The sequence below is a fragment of the Chelonoidis abingdonii genome, chromosome 6 (genome assembly GCF_003597395.2).
Source record: "Chelonoidis abingdonii isolate Lonesome George chromosome 6, CheloAbing_2.0, whole genome shotgun sequence".
Classification (NCBI taxonomy): Eukaryota; Metazoa; Chordata; order Testudines; family Testudinidae; genus Chelonoidis; species Chelonoidis abingdonii.
Genome location: NC_133774.1, coordinates 42,238,440 through 42,250,635, shown reverse-complemented (window position 1 = coordinate 42,250,635; position 12,196 = coordinate 42,238,440).

The following is a 12,196-nucleotide window of genomic DNA, read 5'->3' as shown; positions in this document are numbered from 1 at the left end:
GTGAGCTGTATTCTATCCACTCTCTTTGCAGTGTGAAGGTAACAGGCATAGCATGGGCACTTGGGCTCAAGTTTAGATAGTCCTCCACTAGCACCATTCCCACAATTCTCTGTACCTGTATCTTAAGACCCTTCTATGTATTCACTTCCAAGTCACTGGCTCTGCTCTGGAAGCTATTTACCGGGTCAAGTCCTCTTGCTGGGCATCTAATCCTTAATTTTTCATGGAGCCTGCTCTAGTTAGTGAACAGCTCAGTCCTGCTCTGCCAGATAGTGCAGAAGATGCCCACCATCCAGCATGCAGGTAGTTAGCTGAAAGGGCATACTAGAGTTCTAGTTAACCTCTGCTGTGATTACACCTAGGATCATGATTTCAGGAGGTGCTCCAGAAATATCCACCTCTGCAAGACCATATCAAACATCATGGACTTCTGTGCAATGCAGGGAGTGGATTAAGCACCTGAAGACCGTATACCCGAAGGCCCGGGATGAAAATGTCAGATCCAGCAATGCTCCCTCTACATGCCCTTTCTATTAAGAGCTTAACTGGGTGTGTGCCACTGTCCCAAGCACAGAGCCCATTGTCCTTCATGACATAGTACTGAATGAGGGTGGTCACCTTTTCATGCAGAGGAAGAGGGAGTGGGGACAGCAGTGGATGTTCCAGTCCCAGGAACAAACAGTTAAGACAAAAGCCTTGCACTGGCCAGATGGTCTAACAGATGTTCTGATTCTACTTTCCAAGGATCTTTGAGGATGGACTCAGGGAACAGCCCAGAAAGGGAGCAGTGCAGCGCCAGGGATGAGATCCACACAGCCGCCCACCACCTTTGTTATTGCTATGGGAAAAAATTTGGTTTTAAGAGGGAGGAATCTCCAGGTTACGACCAATAAAATTGTTATGGAGAATATTGCATGGAATGGGGTGTGTTCAGTTGTGCTTCAGAGGAGAAGATATAACATTCCATATCTCACTCCCCTCCCCCCATTTGTGATTCAAGATGGATGGGGGGGAGTTAAACACACAACTAGTGACTTTTTATATGACCTTTGCAATTATTCTTTGCACCCCTCACCCAAAACAAACAAACAAACAAACAACACCAGAGTTACAAACTTGGCAAAGTATCTTTGCGAAGAATACTCTTTAGTAACTCTGTCACCTTGATGTAATGTTATATATTTGAACTTGGCTAGCAAAGCATTGTCCCTGATGGCATGGATTATAAATTCCCTGGGCTGTTCAAAGTGGTAGAGTCTTTTTGGGTCTCGGTGTTTGTCCTTCTTGTTTTGTCAGTTTGTGACATACTGCCTGGGCTTGAGCAGGGCAAAAGAGGGCAGAATCCATTCCATTGCTAGTAAACCTCTGCATCCTAGTTCAGCATCCTGTTAATGTTCACCCTAATTTTCATCCACTCCTGGCAAGTGCTGCTTGACAATTTTTCATGCAGCAGGACCTCTATTTATTTGGTCAGATTTCTGAGCAGGGCAAACTTGCTAGCACCACCCTAGTAACTTACTAATCTTCTCCTTTCACTGATGTGCTGTTCAGTTACCAGACACCAAAAAAATTCTCCTTTGCATGGATAGATGGAATTCCACCACTGGCCTAGGAAACTACTTCCTTTTCCCATCTGGAACTTACAAAAGATTTATACCTTCTAGGGCTTTTCCCGCCTGAAATAATGGTAATGCTGCCATTGTAAAGACTTCTCTTCACCCTCCCTCTGCTAGATCCAAATTGTTAATTTTTTTTAAATGAAATGAATATATAGTTCTTACCACAATATGTCCGTGGAATGCCAATGTTAGCAGGAGATTCTGAACAGAACAATTCATAAAGGAGTAATGAAAGCATTCCAGAAAGATAAAAAAATTCAAACTATGTCTTTGTGTTGATGCAGAATGTAAAATGGGGGGATTTTTTTCCCTTTTCTCCCCAGGACAAAAAAAAAAAGTGCTTTCACTCTCTTGGAGCATTTCCATCTTAGATGGACCTACTCCCCAATCCAGGACTCCTACGATCAGGGCTATCCATCAATGGAGGAAATGGATGAAAGCCACGACTGAGATATTTGGCAATATGGAATGATGACCATCTGAAGTACTGCAGACACTGGAAAATGCTGGGGTTGGCTGGGCAATGCACATCTCCATGAACTGGAATGGACAGTGTGCTCTGTGTACTCCACTGCAGTACAACCTGCACATACTGTACAGAGCAACCTGTTCTGCTGGGGGAAGGAGAACAGGAGGAACACTTCAGATATCGGCTTCCACTACTGTTGAGAGAGAGAGACAGAAGCTTGGAGTTTGGGGTTCATATAGTTTCACTGTTCTGCATTGGTTTTCAATGTTTTACACACACACACACTTCAGTTCACGCTACACATTTGTTAATTCTTATTTGTGAATAAGCAGCTGGTATGCCTGTAATGGCTTTTTAACATTTTTTTCCCTTTTAATTCTGTTGGTGTTGTTAACAGATTGGTTTGGTTGTACAATAGGTTGTTGTGTGGGAGTTTGCAAAGGGATGAAGAGCTAGGAAGTTGTGTCCTAAGCTTTTAATAATGTTGCAAAATCACACAATCACATAAATCCAAAAAATCACTTAAACCTACAATATCAGAGGGGTAGCTGTGTTAGTCTGGATCTGTAAAAGCAGCAAAGAGTCCTGTGGCACCTTACAGACGTATTGGAGCATGAACTTTCGTGGGTGAATATAAAACCTATAACAAACTGACAGTTTTGTATAGTAGTATAATACAGTCTTGTCACAGGGTGGATGGTCCTTGAAGGAGAGATGGGTCTGAGCCCCACCTGTGACACAGCCAACTCTCCTACCCAGATGGGGAAAATGAAGGTCATGTGACCCAATCAGGCCTCTGGTGTGGATAAGGAAGAAAGGCCTGGGAGAGACTTAGGGTGGAGCAGAGGTCTGAGCCAGAGGAGCTTCAGGGAACAAAAAGGCTCCTGCAGGAGACCCTAAGACACCGGAGGAGACAGTCTAGTGGAAAAAGCACTGTGGTGATGTGATGTGATGTGACTTGGCCTCCAGATAGGGAAGGCTGGAAGATTGCAGCCTGCAGAGATGCCCTGAAGGAAGGGCTACTGTTATGAAAGTTTTGTTTTGAGTTCTGTGTCTTGAAAGACTTTGTTTCCTGCCTGGCTAGAACCAGCAGAGGGCAATTTAAAGGATTAGGCAGAAGCACAACACAAGTTGTGGAAAGGTGGGCTGTGTGATCCCTTAGCCAAGAGAGAAGAATTTGGTCCTGGAGGGCCACTGGAAATCATCTAAAGATTCAGCAAATTAAACCCCAGAAGGGGAATCATGTTTTAAATATTTGGACTGTGGAAAATTACAGGAAGACTCAGGACAGAACTGAAGAGTATGTGTGTGCCTGCAGCATCATCTCATGCTATATGGGATTGCTTTGGAAGTGGAGGATCTTGCTACAATCAGTAAAAAAATATTAAAACAGTTCAAATCATTACTGCATTACAGGCTGCTATTGCAGCATCACATCTCCTCATGCATGTCACCCAGAATGCAGGCACACAAGGCCTCCCTTATTTCTCATGCCCACCTGGACCCAGCCCCAGTGATACTAGAGGCAGTTTATGGTTGCCTGTACCAGGCCTGCAAATCAGCAGCATCTTGAGACCACTCCATGTGAGAATACCCCCCTTTAGCTTTGCACATATTATGCAGGATGCAGCAGGCCACAATCATATGGAAATTGTAACAAACTTTGGCCAAGGCTCAATTGACTGTGTATAAAGATATTAGATGGGGGTAATGGAGAAGATACAGGAGCAACATAGAATCATAGGACTGGAAGGGACCTTGAGAGGTCATCTAGTGCAGTCCCCTGAATCCATGGCAGGACTAAGTATGATTTGGACTATTTCTGATAGGTGTTTGTCTAACCTGATCTTAAAAATCTCCAGTGATGGAGATTCCACAACCTCCCTAGGTAATTTATTCCAATGCTTAACCGGCATGACAGTTAGGAAGTTTTTCCTAATGTCCAACCTAAGCCTCCCTTGCTGCAATTTAAACCTATTGCTTCTTTTTGTATCCTCAGAGGTTAACATGAGTAAGAGTATTCAACAAAGCTAATGCCCATGTGATGGAGCAAAGAGGTAAAAGGATAGAAAATACAGGTGGAAGATAGAAAGCTTGTTGTAGGAAAAGCTGCAACAGTGGAAATTCATGCACCACTGTAGTCAACTGATCTTTTCAAAATGTGGTCACTACTGAGGCTGGCTAATCTGTCATATTAGCATATGCAAATTGATAGTGACTATGGAAATCATCCCAATACAGATCATGCTAGTTTGCAGCATCATGCTTAGGTTGGCAAAAATGTCATCTTTTCCTTTCCAGGCTATGTAAATGTCTCTCAAGAGACTGTTAAAGACACCTCAGTCATGTTCTGAGGATGCCAAAGACTCTTTCTGGTACTTACCTTGTCGCACTACTTCTCTGCTAGAGTCATAGAATGGGTTACAGAGGTCATGAGCCAGATGTACCTGGGTAAGCTATAAATGAAAGGATTTACCCTTGTTAAACATTGTGGCATTATATCAATATATAGAGATTTATGTATAACATGCCTTTGGCAGCCCTCAACGAGCAGCTAACCTACCAGGATCATACCACCAACAAAAAGCCCTGGAAAGTTCTGAGTGTCCTAGGATTAAGGCATTAGGACTGGAACCTGGGAATAGGTCCACATAGCAGCAAAAACCTTTCTGGCACTGCAACCAGCCATCATACTCATAAAATGAGTGGATTTCCTATTTTCTTGCAGGCCACATTATGCATCCTGGGTGTGCACAGCAAAACATGCATACTAACCACTGGATCCAGAGCAGATGGGAACAGTAACACACAATAGATTCCTGCATTATCCACTATCTCACCTTTTTTGCTTGTTCCTTGACACTCTCCCTGGCAGCTGCTACTACTTTTGTATAGGAGCCATGAGAGGACTGAATGAAGACCATATTATGTTGTACCTCCAAGTTAATTGAGCCACAATTAATCTGCATACACCAAAGATGGCTTGGCCAAATCCCACATGATTCGGAAGATAGACTTCCACAGCCTATTTTAGTGACCCGCCCTCAAGCCAGCCTGTTTGTGCACACCCATCCTTTGGTGGTCACAGGCTGTGAGTACACCCAGCCTCCAATATCCTCCCATTTCTCCCTTGTGTCCCAAAATAAACACCCATATGGAGAGTTGTATGCAGGTCTGCGAGCTTCGAAAAATTTGGCCATCAACATACAGGACTCTATAACATCAGTGAAATCCCAGAAAATGGCAATAAAACCACACACATCTCTACCTCGATATAACGGTGTCCTCGGGAGCCAAAAAATCTTACCATGTTATAGGTGAAACTTGCTTTGATCTGCCGGAGTGCGCAGCCCTGCCCACCCGGAGCGCTGCTTTACCACATTATATCAGAATTCATGTTATATCGGGGTAGAGATGTATTCTCTACTTTCAGATGGTGTAAATGTAATTTGACTATTTCATTTATCAAAAATTGGTGCCATCATCAAAACTTACTGATTATGGTGCACTTTGAGAGGTGAAAAGAAGGAAAAATCCAGAATTTCTAGTGTTGGGGGGGAAAAAAGTTGCAGCATTACAAATCTTTAAAAAGTAGAAATTGAAAATGATTTCTGACAAGATCAAGATCAGTTTATTATGAAATAGTCAGCAGGGAGGAAAGTAGACCATAGGAGCCCAGTTTAGCCCAAAGTATAACTCTACAGTAGTCTATGGAATTGCATGTGCTTACATTAATTAGATCTGAATTTATCACTAGCTCCCCTTTATAGGATACAAAATTAATCATAGAGAAAATAAAACTGTGTATAAAAATTAATACGTAGTACAGATAAACTTTCATGTTAATTTATATATAATACAATCTGGCAAAATTAGACCTTACATATAAGAATTTCACAGAACAAAAACAGAATCCAGTGGTTTCAAACTATAGTTTTTCATGTACCTCATTTTCAGTTTAAGGCCTTAAATGCATTTTAAAAGCTAACAATTTATTGATTAGTTTTAGGTTCTGTCAGATCCTGATGACTGACATATCTAGTGACATATTTCATTTAAGTAATCATGGGTAGTTGGAAATAAAATAAGAAAAGAAATACAGCAGTGCAATAAATCTGTACATTGCTTACAGAGCAGCGGTGATTAAACTTTCAAAGGGGCAATAACAGAATCAGCAAGAGCAGTTTAAGAATCTGAATAGAATAGAACAAATAATGAAATAAGTATGAAAAGTGATGGTTTTGTGATGCAGCAGTTGGACAGAAGTGTGGGAGAATACAGCTCTGGCCAAAAAAAATGTTTGTTAAATTAATATTTTTTAAACATACTGATGCAAGCCTACTCAGAGAATGCAGTGTTTTGGCTGTGTTGTACTGGCAGATTGTTTGGTGACCATCTACAGTAAATAGTTTTATGTATTACAGGTATGAATTGCACCCTCTCTATAGTTCAGGGTACATGTACTTAATTTAGTAAAAGCACTTGCGAGCCTGCCACTTTTCAGAAGCAAAAGAATATCTAAATCCCAAACCAATTTTTCTCCCACCTACTCTTTTCAGAAAAATGTCTGGGGTAAGATGTGGGCTTTGCACTATACCCTAAAGGAAAACAAGGTTAGGCTCTGAACCAGCTAAGAAAGCAATTCCAGAGTCAAAGGCCCTCCATTGAGAATGCCCAAGTACCAATACTTTGATGTTACAAACCAGGAACTGCTAGTTTAAGTGCTCCAAATGTCTTCTGTTGAAGTGGCTACTCATGGAGAGTGGTGGGCTCTCAAGTAACCAGGATTCAAGACATATTAGCTTTGACATAGACAACTATGGAACAGTGCTGCTGAGATCTACAGACCAGAGATGCCAAGCAGGAGCCACTACTAAATGAAGCCATGAAAATCCCATAGCACTTGGAAATGGACTGGGAAAAGACACAATTCAAAGCTGCTGAATGAGTGTTGTTGACACAAAGTCTATTCAGATGCCCAAAGATCTATAAGGAGCTCTGTGAACATACCCTTCGATGGTGAACTTGTAAAGAAAGAAAACTTTTAGAATTTTTTAAAAAAACTGGGGTTTAATCTTAAAGAAGTCTAACAGGCAGCAAGATACATCAACATGTACAGGCACCATTCAGGGCTCTTCTGGTGTTTACCCACCCTGTCGGCAGGAGTAGAACTCTGCACAAAATTGCTGAGTAAATTCTGGTCACTGACTTTGGCAAGTGTGGCTTGTTAACTTGCCAAGGATATGAGAGGAGGGCACTATCCTCTTGACCATAGGGAACTACAAGAAGAAAAAAGGTGATGCTTCAATAATCCCTCAGAAGAGCCAGGCTTGTGGAAAAGCTTAAGATGAAATTTGTGTTTGGCTAATATATGAATTACCAATGCAGCCAAAATCCAGGAAAGACTAAGTGTGATCTTATACAGCATTGAAGACTGGTTACAGCAAGGTGGGAACGTAACCTCCTCACATGAAGAAAATGGACATAGATAGGCCCAGATCCACAAAGGGAATGAGGCATGGTAACAATCAGCATTGCAAGGCCTAACTTGTATGTTTCTAGAAAATCACAGGAAAAACTATAGGCAGGGGTGAAAGTAACTTACAGGATTTACCGGTACTGCCGGAGTCCTGAAGAGGGCGTGGCCTCATCCGGAAGAGGCGTGGCCTCTCAAGATTTAAAGGCCCTGGGGCACCAGCTGTGGTTGGGAGACCAAGGGCCTTTAAATCAACCAGGGGCTCCCAGCTGAAGAGGTGGCTGGGAGCACCCTGGGGCTCAGGGGCAAATTAAAGGGCCCGGGGCTCCGGCCGACAGGGGGAACCCCGAGCTTTGCGGGGCTGGGGCAGGGATTTAAAGGACCCAGACATGCCGCTGAGGGGAGCCCTGAGCCCTTTAAATCCTGGTCCCTGCCCGGCTGCCAGACCTGCGGCCGGGATTCAAAGGGCTCTGGGCTGCCCGCATCTGCGGGGGGCTCTAAGCCCTTTAAATCCGAGTCGTGGCCGGGACTCAAAGGGCTCTGGGCTCCCTGCATCCGTGGGGAGCTCTGAGCCCTTTAAATCTCATCCGCGTCTGGGATTCAAAGGGCTCTGGGCCGCCCGCAGTGGCGGGGAGCTCTGAGCCCTTTAAATCTCATCCGCGGCCAGGATTGAAAGAGCTCTGGGCTGCCGCAGCCGCGGGAGCTCTGAGCCCTTTACATCCCGACTTCTGCCCAGCTGCCGGAGCCATGGCAGGGATTTAAAGGGCTCTGGGCTGTCCGCAGCCGCAGGCAGCCCAGAGCCTTCAGTCCCCGCTGTGGAAGCTGGTGTGGTCCAGCACGCGTACTGGCTCTTGCTGGTATGCCGTACCTGACGGACTGTACTTTCACCTCTGACTGTAGGAGCCACAAAGCCCAAGTTAGGCACCTAGAACCCTATACAATGCATGGAGAGAGATAGGTCCTCAGAATGGGATACACAAAAGCCAGCACACTAGGCAGAGGGTGCCTGAACTAAGCCAATGGGAGATGCCCATGAAGGGCTGTGTCCTGACTCTGCCCCTCTCAAAGTTGGGTGCATACGTTGCTTCTTATGAGCACAGCTGGAACGCTCTCCTAGAATAGGCAGTCTAGACACCTAAATAGTTTCTTGTGAGAATGAGCTTGCCCACACCCCCTTCACCCCAAATGAGTGGAGGAGGAGTGCTGGTGCCTTCCTTAGAGGTTTTAGCCCAGTGATTAAGCATTTGCTAGGTTCCATTCCCCGCTCAGAAAAGGGAAAGAAAGGAGTTGCACAGGGTCTTTCACCTCTCAGAGAGGTGCTCTGCTCCCTGAGCTATGGATATTCTTATGTGGGCCCCTCTACCTCTCCTGTTGAAACTGCTCCACTGTGTATAAAATAATTAAAGAGTTGTTGGAGCTGAGAGAATGTACTCTGAGGACTTGTCTACACTATTTGATCAAAGCTATACAGTTGAGTTATGTGATTAGTGTAACTCAAATCAATGTAGTTAGATCTACTTACCACGGGGTCCACACTACGCAATGTCAATGCGAGATGCTCTCCTGTCGACTTCCCCTACTCTTCCTGATCCAGTGGAGTACAGGAGTCAATGGAAGAGCAATATATGGTCAATTTAGCAGGCTTTGCTAGACCCACTAAATAGATCATTGATGCATTGATCGCCTCTCGTCGATCCCTCGGTAAGTATAGACAAGCCCTGAGTCTTCTACCTCCTAGATGCTGGCCTAACCACCCAGGTACAAAGTCACCTCATTTCTCTCTTTCTGGCCCAATGACTCTTATTTAAACACAGTGGAACAGCTTCAACAGGAGAGATTGAGCACAACTACCCAGTCAGGCCCTATAGGTGAGATAGGTGTTCCTCCCCTATCTTTCCCTGGTTTGTGTTGTGCTCAGGTTATGTGGGAATAGGGCTTAGAGTGAGGAAGCATTGTGCCTTGGTAACTTTACAGCAAAATTTAGGCTCCTACAGTGTTAGGAAGCAGGCAAGAGGGGATTTTGTGGGTTGCAATGGGCCAAAAACTGGATTTAGGTGCGTAATTCCTTGTATGGATATGGACCTACTAACAATTTAATACAAGGTATTCAGCTTAAGTGAGCTAATAGACTAAAAAAAGTAATTAAATTTGTTATACAAAATAGACAAATGTTTTAAAGTTCCTACTGCTGATTCCTGCTAACAAATTGTTTCCTAAGAATTTTATATTGCAAAGTACTGGGATAAAACATCTCTCTGTGAATTGCCATTCACACATTGATGCATATATGAATTTATATATAATTTAGAGAGGGAATGTATGCAATATTTCAGTTGTTCATTTGTGTCTTAATAAACTAAGCATGGTAAACCTTGCCAAGTTTACAGAATAAGGCAGGTTCAAAAGTAAATCAAGGACATTGAAATGTGACAGAAGTGTGTATAGTGTAGTTAAGCAAATATGATCTTGCTATTGTAAAGAGACCTAAAGAAACTGAAAGGTAATGACACGAGGAACCTGGGAAATAACTCAAGAAAGAGGATGCAAAGGCTTTGACAAAATTTACATTCTTCTGATAAGAGATGAATGAACATCTCAAAATTAATGCAGTCACATGTATCCAGGGATGAAAGTAAATTGAGCTCTACTGATACGGGCTGACCTCCACCCCTTCCGGAAGGACGGGGCCTTGGATGGAAGGGGTGGGCTGGGGTCAGCGTCCCCCAGCCAGCCATCTGGTGCTGCCTGGCCTGCACCACCCGTCCAGTGGCACTTTAAAGGGTCCGGGCTCTGGATGCCGCTGCTGGTACCACAGCCAAGCGTCGCTGGGGGGCCTGGCAGGCTGCCGATGGGGGGACGCAAAAGGGCAGCAACTTTTAAAGTCATGGTAACAGCTGGTACTGGCGCAACTCTTTTACCAGTATGCTGGCCCGTACTGCCTTACCTTCACCCCACATGTATCATCAAGGCTTTAAACCATTCTGAACCCTCCTCTGCCTGCCATGAGTTTGGCTTTTATGCATCTGTCTGTCAAGGCTTATCAAATTTGTGCTCTCCTGCATATAGTCAGTGGAAAACACACTAGCTAGCTACATTGGGAGAGAGGAGTGTACTGTAAACAAGCTTTACCCAACAACACCAATGTATATTTCTGTTAAAATGATCGGATAAGATAGAGTTAATGTTTACTAAACGTTATTATGCTCCTGAGTTAATACTCCATTGAGATGAATAGAAACAGATCATATCCCATTTAGAGTTATTGTTTTGGCTGTTAGTCTGATCACTCAATTATTTTACGTTTAGGTTATTTTCTTACACCATGAGGTTAAAGAATTTTTTTTTTTAAATAAAATTAATTCTGTAGAACTGATATGGCCTCCATAAAAATGTTGCTACGCACACCACAAATACCAGCCCAATCTTTCTTTGTACATGGAAAGCAACATGTGCTAATACTACCATTGAGACTGTCTTGTGGCTGAGTCAAGTGTTCCGTGAACTTCTATAAGAGGCTTGGGCTCCCATCCTGCAAACTACTTACACACATGCTAAACTTTACTGTCAGATAGTTCTGCTGAAAGCATACAACTCTTAACGTGAACATTGGGAAATCATGCATCTGGTTCTACTATGCTGTATCTTTTCTTAGACGGTTGGCATCTTCATCTATAAAGAACGGTGAGAATTGCAGCCTATGAGGTAGATGTTTCCAATGTCTCATGTGACTGAATAGTCCAATCGAGATTTGCATTATCGTGGCAGTTATTGCAATTGTGGTGTATCTGGTTGGGAGCTGCTTTCTTACGGCTCTTTTCTCTCAGCTGTAGGAACCAGCTCCTGTCATGGACCTTTGATGCCCTAATGGAGATGATGGCTCCACTTGTTATGATCACTCTGCCAAGATTTCGCATTGCTCAAGATCAATTCGAGATCCTGTTCTTAGGACAAATTGAGGAATTTGTGCTTCGGGCTATCAACCCTCTCATTTCACAAAAACTAAAAATCACACTTTTAAATGCAAGAGAGAAAAATTTAATCAAGTCCTATAAGTTTGATCAAGGAAAACAATTATGGTAAATTTCACTTAAATATTCTATATTTCTTGTGTACTATCATCTGCTTATGGTGTATCCAGATTGTTGAAATGAATGAGATATCCCTTGATTTTTCTGATTTCTAGAGATAACAATCTACAATTTAACCTTTTTGTCCTTTGTCTAATCATATATGCAATAACTAGTAAAATATGTTAAACATGTTGCAACAGCTCACTCTCCAACCTGTCTTTTTTTTACACTACCAAATGGCTACAAGTGTCACAATAAATGTTACTGCCAAATGAAGCCATAAACTGGTATGACAAATTCATATTTATTAAAATATTTTTGGACCAAAGTGTTCTATGCATGTCTCTGCTGTAAGCTTATTTCTGGAGAAAATAAGTGCATTTGTTGTTCAGACATTTTCAGTTGTATTGTGTGTAATGCACTATTATACTACCTTTTTTTTTTTTAATACAAATACTCAAAAACAAAGTAGTCCTCAGTTAGGGGAGTTTGCTAGAGAAATTTAAAAGAAAAATGAAGCATTTTATTTCACTACTTTAATTACATTTATTGTCAAAGTATT